Source organism: Sturnira hondurensis, unplaced genomic scaffold (genome assembly GCF_014824575.4).
Source record: "Sturnira hondurensis isolate 20B ecotype Veracruz unplaced genomic scaffold, ASM1482457v3 Scaffold0021143, whole genome shotgun sequence".
Taxonomy (NCBI): Eukaryota; Metazoa; Chordata; class Mammalia; order Chiroptera; family Phyllostomidae; genus Sturnira; species Sturnira hondurensis.
The window spans coordinates 312,057-332,279 of NW_028093774.1; the positions used below are offsets into that span (position 1 = coordinate 312,057).

The 20,223-nt window shown below is 45.2% G+C and overlaps 1 protein-coding gene across 2 annotated transcripts in view; it reads right to left on the reverse strand.

Annotated features, from left to right (window-relative positions):
- The window catches only part of RCOR1 (REST corepressor 1), a 118,260-nt gene that overhangs the window by 29,855 nt on the left and 68,182 nt on the right, over nucleotides 1-20,223 (reverse strand). The window lies entirely within an intron of this gene.

Here is a 20,223-nt window from a genome sequence, read left to right on the forward strand (position 1 = left end):
GACTTGCCCATCCCTTCCCTGCGACACCACAGAGCCGAGCACTGTGTGATCCTGAAACTCCATGCGGAGTAGGAGGCTGACACCGGAAGACGGGCTGAGGAGGAAACGACAGCTCTACCACCGCTTTTTAGCATTTCTGCTATCCTAACATTTGCAGTAGCATCGGTTACTGCAAAGACACATGGCACCAATTTCTCTCATAACTCAAACTGAGTGTGCCAAATTTTCTTCAATATCATAGCACCTCTTTATTAAAATAAGAAATGTTATTGCTGTAACTCGATCAAAAGGCGGTTAAATCACTCAGGTAAAACAATTATGCCACCTAGTGGGCACCACTATTACTACAGTTAACGTTTCAATGACCCCCTTGAATATCTTCAGGGTTACGAAGAAGATAAGCCACCGAGACCCCGCCTGAGTATACTGTAGTGAACCAGTCCTTCCTAGTCAGTAATATAAAGCACTTTCTTTATGAAAATGTAGTTTTATTAATATTCTGCTTTATAGACAAAGCTCTCCCCACCCTCTGGCACCCAGTCAATGCTACACCATCCAGCCCAGTCTTGTAGACAAGTGGATCAAGTGGAAACAAGAAACATGACTGCCCTCCCACGCCTCACACTCCGTGCAGACCGGGCACCCACTCCTGCCCAGTGCCGACTCGTGGGACTCCGGGTAAGCCCCGCCCTGCCTCTGTGCTGGTTTCCGACTCAGTGTGAGTGCGGCCTATTCCGATCTTAGAAGTGTCTTCCATGGCTAACAGTGTAATTTTTTTAATCTTCACCCAAGGACATGCTTACTGATTTTATTTTTAAAAGATTTTATTTCTTTTTTTTTATTTCTTTTTTTAAAGATTTTATTTATTTATTTATCTTTAGAGGGGAAGGAGAGAGGGAGAGAAACATCAATGTATGGTTGCCTTTCGTGCGTCCCCTGCTGGGAGTTGGCCTGCAGGGGACCAGCCTGCAACCCAGGCATGTGCCCTGACTGGGAATCGAACCACAATCTTCTGGTTGGCAGGCCCGCGCTCGATCCACTGAGCTACACCAGCCAGGGCATAAAAGATTTTATTTCTTTTTTTAAAAAAAAATCTTGTTTGTATGTACTTATTTTTTAAAAGTTTTTATTTATTTATTTTTTAGAGAGGGGAAGAGAGGGAGAGAGAGGGGGAGAAACATGAATGTGTGGTTGCCACTGGGGAACCAACTGGGGGCCTGGCCCACAACCCAGGCCGGTGCCCTGACCGGAAATCGCACTGGTGACTCTGGTTCACAGGGCAGCACTTAATCCACTGAGCCACACCAGCCAGGGTTGCTTATTGATTTTAGAGAGAGAGGGGAAGGGAGGGAGAGTGAGGAAGAGAGAAACACTGATCACTTGCCTCTCACAAGCACCCTACGGGAAACTGAACCCACAACCTAGATATGTGCGCTAACCAGGAATTGGACCCTGGAACCCTTCATTTTACAGGACAATGCACCAACCAACAGAGTAACACTGCCCAGGGCTGTGTGAGTAATTTTTAAAGCTTTTGTTTTTCATCCTCATCCAAGGATATTTTTTTCATTGCTTTGAGAGACAGTGACATCAGTTGGTTGCCTCCCATACAAGCCCTGACCAGGGATCGAACCTGCAACCTACATATATATATATATATCCTGACCAGGGATCAAACCTGCAACCTTTCGGTTTATGGGACGATGTTTCAACCAACAGAACCACACTATCCAGGGCTTTAAAGCTTTTTAACGTTAACCCTAAACATTTTTGTGTGCTGCATTTAAAAATTTTTCTAGTAAGTCCTGGCCTGGTAGCTCAGTTGGTTAGAGCATCATGTTGCACCAAGGTTGAAGGTTCAATTCCCAGTCAGAGCACATACCAGAATGCACCAATGAATGCATAAACACACAGAACAACAAATCTATGTTTTTCCCCTTCTCTCTCCCCCTCCCTCCCTTCTTCTGAAATCAATAAACAGCAACAAAAAAAAATGTCCAATTAAAGAAAGGATCGGAGCATTCCACCCTTTTTCTAGAACGTCTACATTTATGTACCTCTGGAAAGGCAGATGCAGAACCTCCTGTATTTTAAAAAGTGAGGTCACTAAAATGACATCTACTTGTGACTAATGAAAACAGTTAACCACTGTCTTGTCAACAGCGCCCAAAGCCCACCTTAAAGAATGAAGTTGCGAGTGACACACGATCCCCTCAGATCTCTCGCAGCAGGTCAGCTTACTTGATACCTCGGTCTGTCAGCAGGCAGCTGCGCACTCAGAATAATTTCGTTTGCTCTCATATATGTTTCGTTTTGTACAATATGAGCTGAGAAGGAAGCCATGCTCAAAACAAGGTCTGCATCTCTCTTAACTAAAGGCAACCTTTCCCTGACATTAGGAGAGAGAGAGAGAAAAGCTCAGCACTGTCCATTCAGCCCGAACCTCCCAGCTGACTCCTGAGGAAAGAGCCCTGGACCCCATGTCAGTCCTCAGTTTCCATCAGGAGCCAGCAGGCTGAAGCCATCTCCTCACCTACAAAACAAGAGGAAGATCAGACATCCTGCTCCAACTCTTCCCACCGTGGCAGAGGAACTAAAACATACATATGTAAAGTATGGTCAAAATTAATTCCTTCAGCCCTGGCTGGTGTGGCTCAGTGGCTTGAGTGTCAGTGGAGAACCAGGTCGCCAGTTCACTTCCCAGACAGCAGCACACATGCCTGGATTGCAGGCCAGGTCCCCAGTAGGGGGCAAACGAGAGGCAACCAATTGGAGTTTCTCTCCCTCTCTTTCTCCCTCCCCTCCTCTCTCTAAAAATAAATAAATAAACTCTAAAAAGAAATGTAATTCCTTCACAAACACTGTGAGACTCAGCTAGAAGAAAAGGTGCCGTTCGGAAGAACAGCACGAGCCCCTCAGAGCTGCAGCGCTTGGTGGGTCTGCAGGAAACAAACATACTCACACCGAGGAAGGTTCCGCCTGCACTCCAGATAGTTCTGGGTTGTTTTCATAATGCTCCAAGGGTATATGATGGGCCAGTTTGGAGGATCAATGAATTAGAGCAGAGCATTAATGTGTACAGAGCATGGGTTTGACAACTTCTCCCTTTTTAATGTGATAAAAATCATGTCAACAAGCACAACATTTTTAAAGGTTTTCGTATTGAAAAGATTATGACAACATCAAAACCATACAAACAAGAAGAAATGTATTTTGAGATTTGTGAGTTGAGAATTTCAATCATGCAAAAAAAGTTCAGTGACTAAAGAGGGTCTTTTTAAAATTACCAATTTTTTTCTTTTTTCCTTTTAAATCCTAGAAGAAAACATAGGCAGTAAAATCTCAGGCATTTCTAGTGCCAATATTTTTGCCAGTATATCTCCTAGGGCAAGGGAAACAAATGAAGAAATAAACAAATGGGACTACATCAAATTAATACACTTCTGCACGGTAAAAGAAGCCATCAACAAAATGAAAAGGGGACCCACTATATGGGAGAACATATTTGCCAATGATATACCTGATAAGGGGTTAATTTCTAAAATATATAAAGAACTTCTACAACTCAACACCAGGAAAATAAGCAATCCATTTTTTTTAAAGATTGTACTTATTTATTTTTAGACAGGGAGAGAAACATCAATATGGAAGAAATACCTGCAACTGAGGCCTGCACCCTGATGGGGAACAGAAGCGATGGCCATTTGACTCTCCGGCCCGCACTCAGCCCCCTGAGTCACACCACCCAGGGCAGCAATCCAGTTTAAAAATGGGCAAGGGACCTGAACAGACACTTCTCCAAAGAGGGCATACAGAGGGCCCACAGATACATGAAAAAATGCTCGATGTCACTGATCATCAGGGCGACTCACACTAAAACCACAGAGAGGGATCACGTCGCCACGGCCGGAATGGCTACTATCAATACACCAGCAACCAGCAGTACTGATGAGACGTGGAGAAGAGGGGGCCCTGGTGCACCGCTGGTGGGCACGTGGGCCGATGCAGCCACTGCGGCAAAGAGTATGGAGGCTCCTCCAAAAATTATGAAAGTGGAACTACCTTTTAACCCAGTGATCCCACTTCTGGGAATATATCCTAAGAATCTCAAAACACGAATTTGACGAGATTAGGCCCATTCGGGGTAGGATGGCCTTATGAATTTGAAAGAGTATTATGTACCCTTAGATTCACTGGAGCATTATTTACAATAGCAAGATCTGGAAAGAGCCCAAGTGCCCATCAGCAGAAGAGTGAATAAAAAAGCTGTGGTCCATATACACAATGAAATACTATACAGCCATAAAAGAAGGAATTCTTACCCTTTGCAACAGCATGGATGGACCTGGAGATTATTATGCTAAGCAAAATAAGCCAGTCAGAGAGACACATACCATTTAATCTCACTAACGTGGAATCTAACAAACAAAATAAGCTAATGAACAAAATAGAACCAGAGTCATGGGCAGCTGGAACAGACAAGTTCCAGAAGGGAGTGAGTGGGGGGATTGGAGGAAAGAAGGTGAAGGGATTAGCTAAGGAACACACATACGTGTCTCACAGACATGGACAACAGAGTGGTGAAGGCCAGGGGATGAGGGATGGGGCTGGTTGGAGGTAGGCAAAGGCGGTGGAGGGAATGGGGACATCTGTAACAGTGTCAACAATAAAAATCAAGTAAAATAAATAACTCATTTCAAGCCCGCCTCCTGCTGAGGGGTTAGGCGCAGGGGAGAAGGGGGTGGTCCGAGAAGACTACGAAAGCCTGCAAGCCTCAGTGGTTCCTTAGAGCTTGTACCCAAACCCCGCCTCGCAGGGCATTTGTCCTTTCACCCTCCCTCTTCCAGCCCGCATAGACAAAGGTCCTGCCCTCAGTACAGTCCATGTGCACAAGGGCACAGGAAACAGACGTCCTCAATGAGATTCAAGTGGCCAAGAAAGGCTCGGTGACAGGAAGTGCATGGGGGTGTGACAAGGTTCTGTGCACCACAAATTTGACACAAGTCACTTCCCCTCTGTGGGCCCACATTGTTTTGCTAAACTGGTGGGTGGTACAGTGAGGCATAGTGCAGGGGGCGTGTCTGCTGGGAGGGGGCACATCTTCCCACTGTAAATTCTGCATTTACAATGTTTCAGTCTTGTAGGGGGTGAGGGGGTCTTCACCCAGTGAAGAAACCTGAGCTTTTAAAACAAGCTGCAGAAGAGTGATGTTTTATAACAAACTAGTATGTTTATTTAATTTTCTCCACCGATTCAATAAATCCTTCAGCCCTACTGTGTGCCCAATGCTGCTTATATAGCCATGACGAAACGTGACAGTTTCTGCCTTCACAGAACTCAAAGTTCGGCTGCTTAATTACAAAAATAACTAATTTGCATTGTCCTAAGTGCCAGAGAAAAAACAACTGTTAATGTATTTAACTCGAAAACCTGATCTGCAGAATCAAGGAAAGAACATTATAAATTCCTGCTTACCCACGTGTTATTTATTGTAGGAAAAAAATGAAAAAAATATAAATGGCCAAGAACAGAAACATGGTTAAATAAATTAAGCTACATGATGAAGGGACACAGAGAAACAATGTGAGAGAAGAACATCAACAGCTGCATCCAGTGGATGTCCGGCCTGGGGATCGATCTACAACCTAGGGACGTGCCCTGATCAGGGATCGAACCCTCGCCACTTTGGTGTATGGGATGAGGCTCCAACCCACTGAATCACCTGATCAGGGCTACATGTATCTTTTAAAAAACGCCAACATATTTTTTACAGAACCACATGCTATCATCACACCCAACCAAAGCAGCAAACATCCTTGGTATGAGAAACAGTGTCATGCTCACTGGGCCGTCTGACATAGACAAGTCCAACGGCCTCAGTGACTGAAGAGAACACGGAGCAAATAAATTCTGCACTTTACTGGTAGAGCACCCAGTCTGGCCCTTTTAGAAAAGAATCTGGCGTTCATACTTACAGCTGTGTATCTGTTCTGGATGGATATCAAGAAACAGGTCAAAGAGACCCTGGCTGGTGTGGCTCAGTGGGTTGAATCCTGGCCTGCGAACCGAAAGGTTGCTGGTTTGATTCCCAGTCAGGGCATATGCCTGGGTTATAGGCCAGGTCCCCAGCTAGGGGCCTGCAAGAGGCAGCCAATCAATATTTCTCTCACTCATTGATGTTTCTCTCCCTCTCTTTCTCCTTCCCTTCCCCTCTTCCTAAAAATAAATAAATAAAATCTTTAAAAAAAAGAAGAAGAAACAGCTCAAAGAAGGTTCACAACAATAATAGCTATAATAGTAAAAAAACCAAACAAATGTCCATGAGAACAGAAAGAATAAATTATGGTTACAAAATAAAAATGTTTAAGTTCAAAAGGATGAACCCCTGGCTGGTGTGGCTCAGTGGATTGAGCACTGGCCTGTGAATGAAAGGGTCAATGGTTCAATTCCCAGCCAGGACACAGGGCTGGGTTGAGGGCCAGGTCCCCAGTAGGGGGCACACGAGAGGCAACCACACAATGATGTTTCTCTACTTCTCTTTCTTTTTCCCTTCCCCTCTCTAAAAATTAAAATATAATCTAAAAAAAAAAAAAAAAAAAGACGGCCCTGGCTGGTGTAGCTCATTGGATTGGGTGCGAGCCTGTGAACCTAAGGATCACAGTTCGATTCCCAGTCAGGGCACATGTCTGGGTTGTAGACCAGTCCCCAGAAGGGGATGCACCAGAGGCAACCATACATTGATATTTCTCTCCCTCTCCTTCCCTTCCCCTCTAAAGACAAATAAATAAAATCTTTGGGGGGAAAAAAAGGATGAAGATAAGACACACTGATATGATTAAAGGGTAAAATAACCCTTGATTTTAGTGGAGGGCTTCTAAATTTAGCTTTTCTAGTAAGTTTTGCATATTTTCACTAACTCTAGAGCACTTGAAGGGAACAAAAATAATAAAAATAATTTTCACAGGCTACAAAACAGCATTTCAATCACACGTTCCAAGCTCTATGACAACCACTCACTCATAAAAACTGAAAGCCAAGGCTACATTAGCGTGCCCCACCCCTCCCCCTGCACATCTCCCAGCCACAGGACTACCGTGGGACAAACCTCAGCCCCCTTGCCCCTCGGCTCAGTGCTCTGGGAATCTGCCAGGTCAGCCCCCCACCAGACAGAGCCACACTGGGCAGGGGCGCAAGCCTGCTCGTCCTAATAGTCCTGAGGTGCCTGCATGCACACAGCCCTACCCTACCTACTGAGTGAAGGAACGGTCAGCACCAGGTAGGTGGGTGGCAAGAAAGTGTCAGAGGGTTCCAAACAACCCAAGCTGAGGAACAGAGAACCGGAAGTCCATGTTCACCAGTCTCCACACATAAGTACCCACAGCCCTGTCACCTTCTCACTCCCTGGAGAAGCATTTAGGGGACAGGTGCTAACCCGTAGAGCGGAGGGAAGGAGGTACGGAGTGGCAGTGGTCTCTGAGGGAGGCGTCTCTGTTGGCGACACGGAAACAGTGAGCAGGGGCAACGGTGGGATGGAGCCCTGTGGACATTTGGGGACAGAGCAGCAAGACCCAGCACAGAACAGGTTCCAGGGAGAATGTCTGGATGAATTCAGGAGGGTAGAAGTCAGGTCAGACAATTCAGGGGCTCATGGTCAAAACTCATGTCCTTGGCTTTAATTTGTACTGGACTGGAAAGCCGCTGGAATGTTCTGAACAGAGACTCCTGACATTTACTGCGTGCCTGTGAAACCTTCACACACAACATGACCCTGAAAATATGTGAAGTCACATGCACTAACAGAAACAACTTTTGGGTGCACTGCAGGCCAAAGGAGGGTTCTCATTCCAAAAACGTGGAACTTATTTTAAAATCTCTAATTTAACTTCAGTTTTAGTTTTATTTTTTGTTATATATGTGTGTGTGTATGTGTGTGTGTGTGTGTATTAATCAATGTATGGTTGCCTCTCGTGTGTCCCCCGCTGAGAACTGGCTTGCAACCCAGGCATGTGCCCTGACTGGGAATCGAACTGCAATCCCTTAGTTTGTAGGCCTGCGCTCAATCCACTGAGCTACAGCAGCCAGGGCTTGACTTCAGTTTTTCACACAATTCTGAATTCTATATGTCTAGCATGTTACATGTGTTATTTTTTTTTCTTTGCAGGTACTTGTCAGCCAACTTTTTATAAGACCAGTTCTCTAAGCTCTGAACTACAGGGCCCTGCTCAGCCAACATTTTAAAACACCACCCAGCTTGATTGTCACTGGCATAGTTAATGTGTTCACTCTTTGTCTATTTTAAAAAGAGACCAGTGCTTCTCACCAGTGCACCAGTTTCTTCTCACTTACAAAAAATAAAAACAAAATGCAACCAGGACTTCCGGCCAAGATGGAGGCGTAGGTGGAAACACTGTGCCTCTTCGCACAACCAAGTTTAAAGACAACAAAATTTTAGTAACAAAAATGCAACCAAAACACAGAAAATTGAACTGTATGGAAGTCCGACAACAACGAACCATTCAGCCAGACTGGTAAGAGGGGCGGAACCAGTGACTGGCAGAGCAGGGTTGTGAAGGAAAACTTGGCCAAACTGACCCAGGGACCCAGGAGCGTGGGCGGCAGATGGCAGATCCCAGGTGTGGGGTTGCGATGAGCAGACCCACTGAGGGCACAAGGTGGGAAGCTGACTGTGGTCACACATTCACGCGCAGATAAACCAGGCGAAGGAGCGAGCAGTGAGATGGACTGGGCAGGCCCCAGTGGCAGGAAGCAGCAGAGGGGACTGCCATTGCCCCTCTTTGACCCCATCCCGGCAGGAAGCAGCAGAGGGGACTGCCATTGCCCCTCTTTGACCCCATCCCACATACAGCATCACAACCCAGGGACTGAGTTGCCCCGCCCTGGTGAACACCTAGGGCTCTGCCCCTCATACGTAACAGGCATGAACAGACCAAAACATTATGGCTAAGCTACCAAGAAATAGCCAACCTATCAGATGCATAGTTCAAAACACTGGTGATCAGGATGCTCACAGAATTGGTTGATTTTAGTCACAAATTAGAGGAACAAATGAAGGCTAAACTAAGTGAAATGAAGGGAAATGCACAGGAAACCAATAGTGATGGGAAGGAAACTGGGACTCAAATCAAAGGAGTGGACCAGAAGGAAGAAAGAAATAATCAAACAGAAAAGAAGGAAGAAACAAGAACTCAAAAAAATGAGGAGAGGCTTAGGAACCTCCAGGACATCTTTAAAGGTCCAAACATCCAAATTATAAGGGTACCAGAAGGGGAAGAGGAAGAGCGACAAGTGGAAAACTTATTTGAACAAATAATAAAGAAGAACTTCCCCATCTGGCAAAGGAAATAGACTTCCAGGAAATCCAGGAAGCTCAGAGAGTCCCAAAGAAGTTGGACCCAAGGAGGAACACACCAAAGCACACCATCATTACATTAGCCAAGATTAAAATGAAGGAGAGAACCCTAGAAGCAGCAAGAGATAAGGGGACAGTCACCTACACAAAGGAGCTCCCATCAGACTGTCAGCGGATTTTTCAAGAGACCTTCCAGGCAAGAAGGGGCTGGAAGGAAGTATTCCAAGTCATGAAATCCAAAGACCTACATTCAAGATTGCTCTATCCAGCAAAGCTTTCATTTAGAATGGAAGGACAGATCAAGTGCTTCTCAGATAAGGGCAAGTTCCAGGAGTTCATCATCACCAAGCCCTTCTTATATGAAATGTTAAAGGGACTTATCTAAGAAAAAGATAAAAAATATGAACAGTGAAAGGACAGCAAACTCACAGTTATTAATAACCACACCTAAAGCAAAAGTAAACTAAGTAGGCAGCTAGATCAGGAGTGGAGCCACAGAAATGGAGGTCAGATGGAGAGTTAGCAACAGGGGAGTGGGAGGAGAAGAAGGGGGGGAGAAGGTACAGAGAGTAAGTAGCATAGACGGTAGGTAGAAAATAGATAGGGGGGAGGGCAAGAATAGTATGGGAAATATAGAATCTAAAGAACTTGAGACACGTGGACATAAACAAAAGGGGGGAATGGTGTGGTGTGCAGGGTGGAGGGGAATGAAGGGGGAATAGAACAATTGTAATGGCATAATCAATAAAATATATTTAAAAAATAAGAAATAAATTTTAAAAAACAAAGAGCAATCAAATACCTAAATAATTGCAAAAGCACCAATTACACATAACATATAAAATACATTAAAATACATAAATAAACAAGGGAGACACCCGGATTCACTGATGCCCAACAGCCAAAAGTTATGGTGCTAACGTCTACCCCCAGTGCAGCTGCAGCTGAGTCTGGGAAACTCACTTCTGCCGGGAACGACAGTAGTCGTGGGCAAGGCTGAAACAGTGGCTTCCCCTCCAACTCCGATTCACCTCTTCCAAACCTTTCCTTAAAAAGAATCAAACAATAAAAAAATTACCCTCAGATTACTCCATTTCCTAACCTATTCTCTCTTCAAAAATTCTCTTCTGAGAGTTCTCCTAGGCCAGTTTTATATTAGATTTGACCACACTTGCTTTGGTAAACTTTTTTGTTTTCCTTAAAACAGTAAAATGAACCAGACTAAGAGCTGGCCAAACTCTACAAACATTTCAAAGAAGATAAGATTATCTACCTAGTGAGAGAAGAACAAAACCTTTGAGACTGCTTGGTTTGCTGGCCTTCAACTGCTCGTCTTCACCAAGTCCAGTCCTGGGGCCGGTCTCTGTGTGAGCCAGGACCAGAGGGGCAGGTCAGAGTCAGTGCCCACACTGCCCCCTGCGCAGCCGTGTGCCCATGGAGAGAAGACCAACCGATGCCCTCAGGTAGGGCCTAGCAAAATGAGCATGCAGGGAACAGACCATGCAGAATGAGAAGGGAGCCCCCAAGGGAGGGTTGTCTGGCATGGGGTAGGGTGGAGGCCCACAGGTGGGAGGGGCAGGCACTTGCGTGCGGGGGCAGCTGCCCACAGCCCAGCAGGGACAGGGAGCAGAGCCGGTCCACAGAGCTGCTGTAGGCCCAGCAGGCGGAGTCGAGGACGGAGCACGGCTGAAGAGTCTGGACAGAAGGCATCTTGCACCAAAGGTGAGCGAACCAGGCCACCAGGACACCACCTAGCCCCGCATCCTACGACCTCTGCCGCCTTCCAGCCAGTTCAAACACTCCTGACACTGCTGCCTTGACTTCCTAAACTGCCCTCAGCCTCCAGTAGCAGTGCTGGCCTGGCAAGGGCCGCAGACCCAGCTTACTCAGGTTAAGCCACCAGTCCCCACTCTGCCCCTGCTCTAAACCACCAGGTGGTCAAGAGCTTTGTAATGTAAATTATTCTGCTTCTAGCTAAAAATCCCCCCCAACCCTCATCCCTCGAAAAAGTCTGCCTGCCTTTCCAGGTTCATTGCCGCCCAACTCCGAAGGACAATGCCCCTCATGGCAGGCAGGCGTCCAAAACCAAGCCCGGCACTTCCTCCCACATCTGCAGGCCTGCGCGAAGGCAATGCTGGCCTGTCTTCATTGAGGATGCACTTGTGCCCCTTGTCCGGCCAGCAAACTCATTCATTCTTCAGTATTTCAGTCAACCCCGACCTGCTTCCCACGTTGCGGGCAGCACTTCCTGCTGGGTCAGAAGGGGCGCAGGAGAACAGGAGACCCCTGATGCTAAAGCAGTGTAAGAAGCGCCTGTCCACTTCTCCAAAAGTGAACACTTTCCAGTTGCTCTCGCTGTCCAGCCTCCAGAATGCACCACATGATTGAACCTGCATTCACCACACTGCCCCTCAACCTCATGGCATTGTTTCAAGTAATTTTCCACAATCATTTATTATACTACTTACATCCTATTATGCTCATCTGTGCTGCTTGGAATTAATTACTTACATTTTCTCTACATGAAATGCCTCCACAAGGCACACTTTCTGGCACACCCACAGGCTGCGTCTCAGATACACAGCGCACGACTGGCGTAGCACCAGTGGCGGACTGCAGTCTACCTGACGACGCAGGACACGGAGGCAGAGGTGTGCGATGGCGCAGTCTGAAGGCCGGAAACCAGGCCGGCACTTGACTGCTAACCAGCTGCAGGGCCTCACGTGCAGCTGGACTGAGCTCAGCTTTCCACATCTGAACAGCAAGAGGTGGACTGGCGGAAAGACACATGAGTGATTTATTTACATGTCCATTCACCCTTCTCTGTCCACTGAGAATGTAAGTTACCTGAATCCTTCATTCCTGCTACACTAAAAGGCACACAAAGCTGCTCAATAAAAATATAAATCACACCAATTCTCACTAAATAAACTCCAATTCAATGTAACCCTAATCAAGATACATATGGAGAAAACTTGATACCACGAGTCTTGGATTCACCTAGGAGAATAAATATATGAGCTAGGAACACTAAGAAAAATGAAATGGTGCTAAATCAGCAATTACTCGATACACCAATGACACAAAATTCAGAGTCTGGATATAGACCGAAGTACACAGGAGTTTAGTATAAGTGAAGGGCACAAGAATTCAATATACCGGATAAAACAATGACGGAAATAGGAGGGGAGGGGTAGGAGCACAGGTATGTATGTACGTCTGTAATATTGAGGGGGAGGGGCTCTTACACATCACAGAAGCCACAAATAAGATTAATAAATTTAACTAAAGATAATTACAAACAAAAACAAATAAAATAGCCCTGACAGGTGAAGATAGCTGGTTGAGCATCAACCTGCAAGGCAAAAGGTTGCCAATTCAATTCTCAGTCAGGGCACATGCCTAGTTTGTGGGTCCAGTCCCTGGTAGGGGCACATATGAGAGGCAACTAATTGATGTTTCTCTCCCTCTCTTCCCCCCTCTCAAATACATACATACATACTTTTTAAAGATTTTATTTATTTTTAGAGAGAGGTGATTGGAAGAATAAAGAGAGGAAGAGAAACATCAATGTGTGGTTGCCTCTCACGTGTTCCCCTTCACCAGGAACCTGGCCCACAACCCAGGCATGTGCCCTGACTGGGAATCAAACCAGTGACCCTTTGGTTTGTAGGCAGGCACTCAATCCACTGAGCCACACCAGCCAGGGTTGAAAGAATTTTCAATTATTATGGAGGCTGAGCATCTTTGGATCTTGACTTTTTATTAAATTCTATAAATAGCAGTCAACCTAACTTTACTTTTGTTTTATTTAAAACATTTATTTATTTAGCCCTGGCTGGTGTGGCTCAGTAGACTGAGTGCCGTCCCGCAAACCAAAAGGTCGCTGGTTTGATTCCCAGTCAAGGCATATGCCTTGGTTGCAGGCCAGGTCTCCAGTGAGGGGGGGCACATGACAAGCACCCACACATTGATGTTTCTCTCCTTCTCTTTCTCCCACCCTTCCCCTTTCTCTAAAAATAAAACAAAACTAGATAGATAAAGAAAATAAGCTATATACCTATCAGAGGGGCCAAAATCTAAAACACTACAAACAAATTTTACTGACAATGTGGAGCAAGAAACTCTTATCCATTGCTGGTAGGAATGCAAAATGATAGTCACTTCAGAAGACAGTTTTGCCATTTCTTTGTTTAAAATATATTTTATTGATTATGCCATTACAGTTGTCCCATTTACCCCCTTCATTCCCCTCCACCCTGCACACCCCTCCCCTCACATTCCCCCCTTTAGTTCATGTCCATGTGTCACAAGTTCTTTAGATTCTGTATTTCCCATAGTATTCCTGCCCTCCCCCCTATCTATTTTCTGCCTACCGTCTATGCTACTTATTCTCTGTACCTTCCCCCCCCTTCTCCTCCTCCCACTCCCCTGTTGCTAACCCTCCATCTGATCTCCATTTCTGTGGCTCCACTCCTGATCTAGCTGCCTACTTAGTTTACTTTTGCTTTAGGTGCGGTTGTTAATAACTGTGAGTTTGCTGTCCTTTCACTGTTCCTATTTTTTATCTTCTTTTTCTTAGATAAGTCCCTTTAACATTTCATATAATAAGGGCTGGGTGATGATGAACTCCTTGAATTTCACCTTATCTGAGAAGCACTTCATCTGCCCTTCCATTCTAAATGAAAGCTTTGCTGGATAGAGCAGTCTTGAATGTAAGTCTTTGGATTTCATGACTTGGAATACTTCTTTCCAGCCCCTTCTTGCCTGGAAGGTCTCTTTTGAGAAATCCGCTGACAGTCTGATGGGAACTCCTTTGTAGGTGACTGTCCCCTTATCTCTTGCTGCTTCTAGGGTTCTCTCCTTCATTTTTATCTTGGCTAATGTAATGATGATGTGCCTTGGTGTGTTCCTCCCTCAGTCCACCTTCTTTGGGACTCTCTGAGCTTCCTGGATTTCCTGGAAGTCTATTTCCTTTGCCAGATGGGGAAATTCTCCTTTATTACTTGTTCAAATAAAGTTTCCACTTGTCGCTCTTCCTCTTCCCCTTCTGGTACCCCTATAATTTGGATGTTGGAACCTTTAAAGATGTCCTGGAGGTTCCTAAGCCTCTCAGTTTTTTTAGTTTTTGTTTCTTCAATGTCTTCTGTTTGGTCATTTTTTTCTTCCTTCTGGTCCACTCCACTGACTTCAGTCCCAGTTTCCTTCCCATCACTATTGGTTTCCTGTGCATTTCCCTTCATTTCACTTAGTTTAGCCTTCATTTGTTCCTCTAATTTGTGACTAAAATCAACCAATTCTGTGAGCATCCTGATCACCAGTATTTTGAACTGTGCATCCAATAGGTTGGCTATTTCTTGGTCGCTTAGAAGTATTGGCTTTGGGGCTTTGAGCTGTTCTTCTACTTGAGCCATAATGTTTTGGTCTGTTTGCGCCTGTTACTATGTGGGGTGGAGGCTTAGGTGTTCACCAGGGCGGGTAAGGGAGGGAGCAATGGCGTCTGTTGGGCTCTCTCTCGGATTTCGGTCCCTTCCGCCACTTCCCACAAGCAAATTGGGCCCTTCTGGTGCTGGTTCCCGGGTGTGTGGGCTTGTGTACATTCTAGGACCCAACAAATTCTCCTGTGAAGCTGGGTGCCTCTCCCAGCACCTCAACCCCCAAAAGTTTTTCCAATCGATGTTTTTAGGCTTTATTTCTCATTGCTGGGGTGCTGGGCTGCATGGTCTGTCTCACTGACCCTTTTTAAACCTGGTTTATCTGCGTGCGAATGTGTGTCCGAGGTCAGCCAGCTGCCTTGTGTGCCCCACTGGGTTTGTTCGTTTTCTCCTCACACCTGGGTCAGCCAACCACCACCTCTTCCTGCCGGAACCCCTCTCCACCAGTCACCGACTCCACCCCTCTTACCGGCCTGAATGAATGGTTCATTGTTGTCAGACTTAGGTACAGTCCAATTTTCTGTCTGTTTTGGTTGTGTTTTTGTTTCTCAATCTTTGTTGTCCTTAAATTTGGTTGTGCAAGGAGGTACAGTATTTCCATCTATGCCTCCATCTTGGCTGGAAGTGCCAGTTTTGCCATTTCTTACAGAACTAAATGTACTCCCACAATACAATCCAGCAATCTGGCTCCTAGGTATTTATCCAAAGAGCTGAAACCGTGTCTACAAAACCTGTCCCCATGTAAAAACTTGCACCCAGATGTTTACAGCAGCTTTACTCGTATTTGCCAAAACTCAGAAGCAAACCAGATGTCCTTCAGTTTCTCTCACACATCAATGTTTCTCTCCCTATCCTCCCCTCTCTCTAGAAAGAAAGTCTTTAAAAAACACTTTAAGAACTTGTGGAATGTATTTACAGCACTGAGCGAGCCTAACACAGACTCTAACAACGGGGTGGCCGAGCCACGTCAGTGCATTGCTGGCACCCACGAGCCACTGTGGCGAGGGACATCCAGAGTGGGGGCGGCCGTGCAGGTGTTGGGAAAGGGGTGTACGGGAAGTCTCCGTTCTTTCTGCTCCATTTGACTGTGAACCTAAAACTGCTGTAAAAATTAAATCTATTTTTATTTTTTTTAAGATTTTATTTATTTATTTATCTTTAGAGGGGAAGGAGAGAGGGAGAGAAACATCAATGTATGGTTGCCTTTCATGCATCCCCTGCTGGGAGTTGGCCTGCAGGGAACCGGCCTGCAACCCAGGCATGTGCCCTGACTGAGAATCGAACCGCAATGCTCTGGTTCACAGGCTTGTGTTCAATCCACTGAGCGCAGGCCTGTGACCCACACAATCGTGGTTCGATTCCCAGTCAGGGCACATGCCTGGGTTGCAGGCCAGTTCCCAGCAGGGGACGCATAAGAGGCAACCATACATTGATGTTTCTCTCCTTCTCTCCTTTCCTTCCCCTCTAAAGATAAATAAATAAAATCTTAAAAAAAAGAATAGAAAAAAAAGAAATAATGCCTGCGTCCCTTCGATGCAGGAACTAGGGATTTATCGTAAAGAAGTAAGTGGTTCACTATAGCTTTTTATAAAAAGAGTTTGAAAGAAAATGCTGAAAGATTTTAAGTATCTACCAATAGAAAATTTTGCTTGTTTTTACTAAAGAAAAACAAACAAGACTAAATTGTAATATACCCATATTTGTTAAAAACTAAGTAACTGTCTAAGTGTATGAGGTCCGCCTAGCAAAAGTCCAGCCATTGTTAATATAACAAGAACGGTTTGCATGACATCGATGTGACCTGGCAGCCAAGGAGAGTGAACTGGAATGTGCAGGTGTCAAAAATGACACCTTCACTGTACCAGTCAGTGCGGGTAATAGATGACATTGAGTGAACATGTGTACTGTGTGGCCACCACATCCAAAATAATTGAGCGAGTAGAGCAACAAATCTGTATCTAATTTTGTGTTAAGCTGGAACATTCCTCCACAGAAACTATTCTGATGATTCAGAAGCCACAGCTGTGGGCAAGCGGTGACTGGCCACCTCACCAAGACAATGCATCATGTCTTGTACAGGGTTTTTTTGGTGAAACATGAGGTCCCCCAGGTGACTCAGACCCCACACAGCTCAGATTTGGTACTCTGTGACCCTTGGCTTTTCCTAAAACTAAAATCAACTTTGAAAGGGAAAGATTTCAGACCATCAATGACATTTAGGAAAATACAACAGGGCAGCTGATGGCAACTGGGAGAACTGTGTGAGGTCCCAAGGTGCCTACTTTGAAGGGCATTGAGGTACCATTGTCCTATGCACAATGTTTCTTTTTAAAATCTTCTTCAATAAAATCTTTAAAAATAAATAAAAACAGTATGTATAAAAGCACTAGGAAAAGCATATCTATTGTAAGTAGTGACTATAAGAGGGCTTTAATCATCTATATGACACATGCTGTACTGTTTGAAATTACTGCAACAGCATTACCTTGATGAGCATAAAATAACTTTAACCCTAAGAGGCAGATCTCTACACAGCTTCTTGAGAAGAAACACACAGGAGAGGCCAGGGACCTCGAAACAGCCTTACACGTCAGAGACACTGTTCCGAAATCCACACGTGCACCCAATCTACTTCTATGTAGAGTCAGAACCAAACCAACATTAGACAACCGACACATTCGTCCACATTCTTTCAAAATAAAGAAGGTGAGTAGACAGGCTTCTTTCTGGCCTAAACACTAGGGACGCGACAGATGCCAGACAACAAGTAACCGGCACCGGTCTGCATTCACACTGTCCTCGCCGTTCATGGCCTGTGGTCAAGCCAAGGGCCCACACGCTGGCACCTACCGAGAGGAAGCTCACTCACACCTGACCAGGCAGACAAGCTCCATCAGCCCACAATTCCGCTCCTAAGGACAGACCCTAAGCAAATACTAAAGACACAATGAAACTGCAACAAATAAAATAGAGGCCAAACCTCTGTGGTTCCGTTTACCACTCCAGCCTTCTTTTACAAAAACAACGAATTAGAAGCAATCTAAATTTTCAACAGAAGAATGGTTAATACACTGATATACCCATGTCAGAGAACATTACAGTTATTATAATGTATACATAATGTTTTATCAACATGGGAAACATGGGAAACGCTCAGGTCAATGTTCAGGAAGACAACACATAGACACATAAAGCAGGTCCTCAAACAACATTGTTTTATTACAGTGTTGATGCAGGTGGTGGGGGTTAGAAACTGATTCCCATTTGGGACCACGGTCCATCATGGATTGTGTCCCCATGTCTGGGTGGCCTTTCTCTGGGTGCTCCGGTTTCCTCCCTCATCACAGAGCCGTGCACGGGAGGTGAACAGTGTGTCTACACGGTTCAGTGTGAGTGTCTGAGTGTGTGACTGGCCCTGCGATGGGAGGGTTTCCTGTCCAGGGTGACCCTGCCCTGCACCCTAAGTAGTGGGAGAGGCTCCAACCACCTGTGACCCCGAACTGGAATCAGCAGATTAGAAAATCATCTTGTTTTTATTTGTCTTTCTTAGATGTCTGTACAGCTCACATTTATTTCAATGTTTAGTATTAGAAATGTTTTGAGTCTTCATTTAAAAGTTAAAACTGGAAAGTCCTGGCTGGTGTAGCTCAGTGGGTTGAGCACAAGCCTGTGAACCAGAGGATCGTGGTCTGATTCCCAGTCAGGGCACATGCCTGGGTTGCAGGCCAGTTCCTTGCAGGCCAACTCCCAGCAGGGGACGCATGAAAGGCAACCATACATTGATGTTTCTCTCCCTCTCTCCTTCCGCTCTAAAGGTAAATAAATAAAATCTTAAACAGGCTGTAGGAACTCACCTCTTACGTCAACTAGCCTAGGGTAACACTAGTTTTGTTATATTATGTTGTTTCCCTTAAAGTTGCAGATCCCAGGAACCTACTGCTGCTAAGTGAGGGCTTACTGCACACACACACACACACACAAACACACCATCTTACTCACATAAATGTGCACAACGCAGGGGAAGGGACTGGGAAAGCATCCCAAAATACTTCACAGTTACCTCTGTACAATGGAATAATGAGTGCGCCGTTTCTTTATGCTTTTCTGTGTCTTGTGAACTTTTGAATATATATATATATATATCTATATATATATACACACTTTCAGATTGATTTTTAAAGCTTTAACCATTATAGGCAGGACTTATATTAAAACTGCAAATTTACTTTAGGCAATAACATTATTTAAAAATCTATTAACTTGTCATATTCTGCTCTTTTCTTCTAGGGCTACAAAATATAAGACAATACTAAAATTAAATTCTGACTCCAAAGATGCCAACAGGTAATATAATAGCAGGAGGCACTAACACAGTCTTGATCTGTAATAATGGAATTGTGGCTGAAATGTAGAGAAAACAGATACTTAATGAATTTAGCTCTCTTGAGAGAGGCGTTTAGAACTCCAGCCAAGGGGCAGAGTCAGCAAACCCGGACTGGCTCCGCCACTCACCTTCCGTTAGTTCCCCAACCCTCTTTGAATAGTGGAATGCTATCTATAAAATAGGGACAAAACCTCCTCCTGGGTTATTGTGAAGACTAAGTAATACAGGGGCACCGAAAGCACTTTAGTACAGTGCTTGGCAAAAAGGCTCAACAAATGCTCACTATTTTCATTCTGGCCACCATAATTTACAATGGGTATTGTAACCAATTGCAATATATCCAGGAAGGCAGCAGAGATGAAGAGAGACCCCAAGCAAACCATCTAATAACCCTTAGGCAGGTCTAACTTGGGAAGGGGACGGCAGAGGAGGTGGGATGACAACACCTCAAAGACGCAGATGGGGCAGACTTATTCAGCAGAGTTAGGGAAACTGCCTTCCAGGCAGGGGGACTCCCAGCTCTGTTAGGAAGAATGTGTCCGCGCGTGGAAGAGGTCACTTTTGTGACTGGCCGCAAGTGCTCAGAGGAGGCGCAGGGTTACTCCAAACGCCCTCCCCAGCACAGCAAAGGCGTGGAGACCCCGACACCCTGCCACCACTCTGTTCTCTGTCACAGACTCATCAAGCAGCAGTCTGAAGGAGGCAAAAGTAAGGCGTTCTTAAAATCAGACTATACTGAGATTATTGTTGCTAAATTTAGCATTACGAAGAGTAGCTGAATTTCCCATGTTCCATGGAAGGTATTGTACCAAAAAAGGATCCTTCTTGGCCAAAATTAAACATGTTTCTTTACCATATGAGCTCTTTGCATCTTAAAATGCTCACACAGACACTGAGCACACAAGAGGAGGGTGTTTCACACACACAGTCTTCACACGCACTGGAGTAACCTGCTCACACCTACTTCATCACTGCGCAACATGATGTGGAGTCCTGATCAAAGCCTTCCGGCCTCTACCCACAACCCAACCATT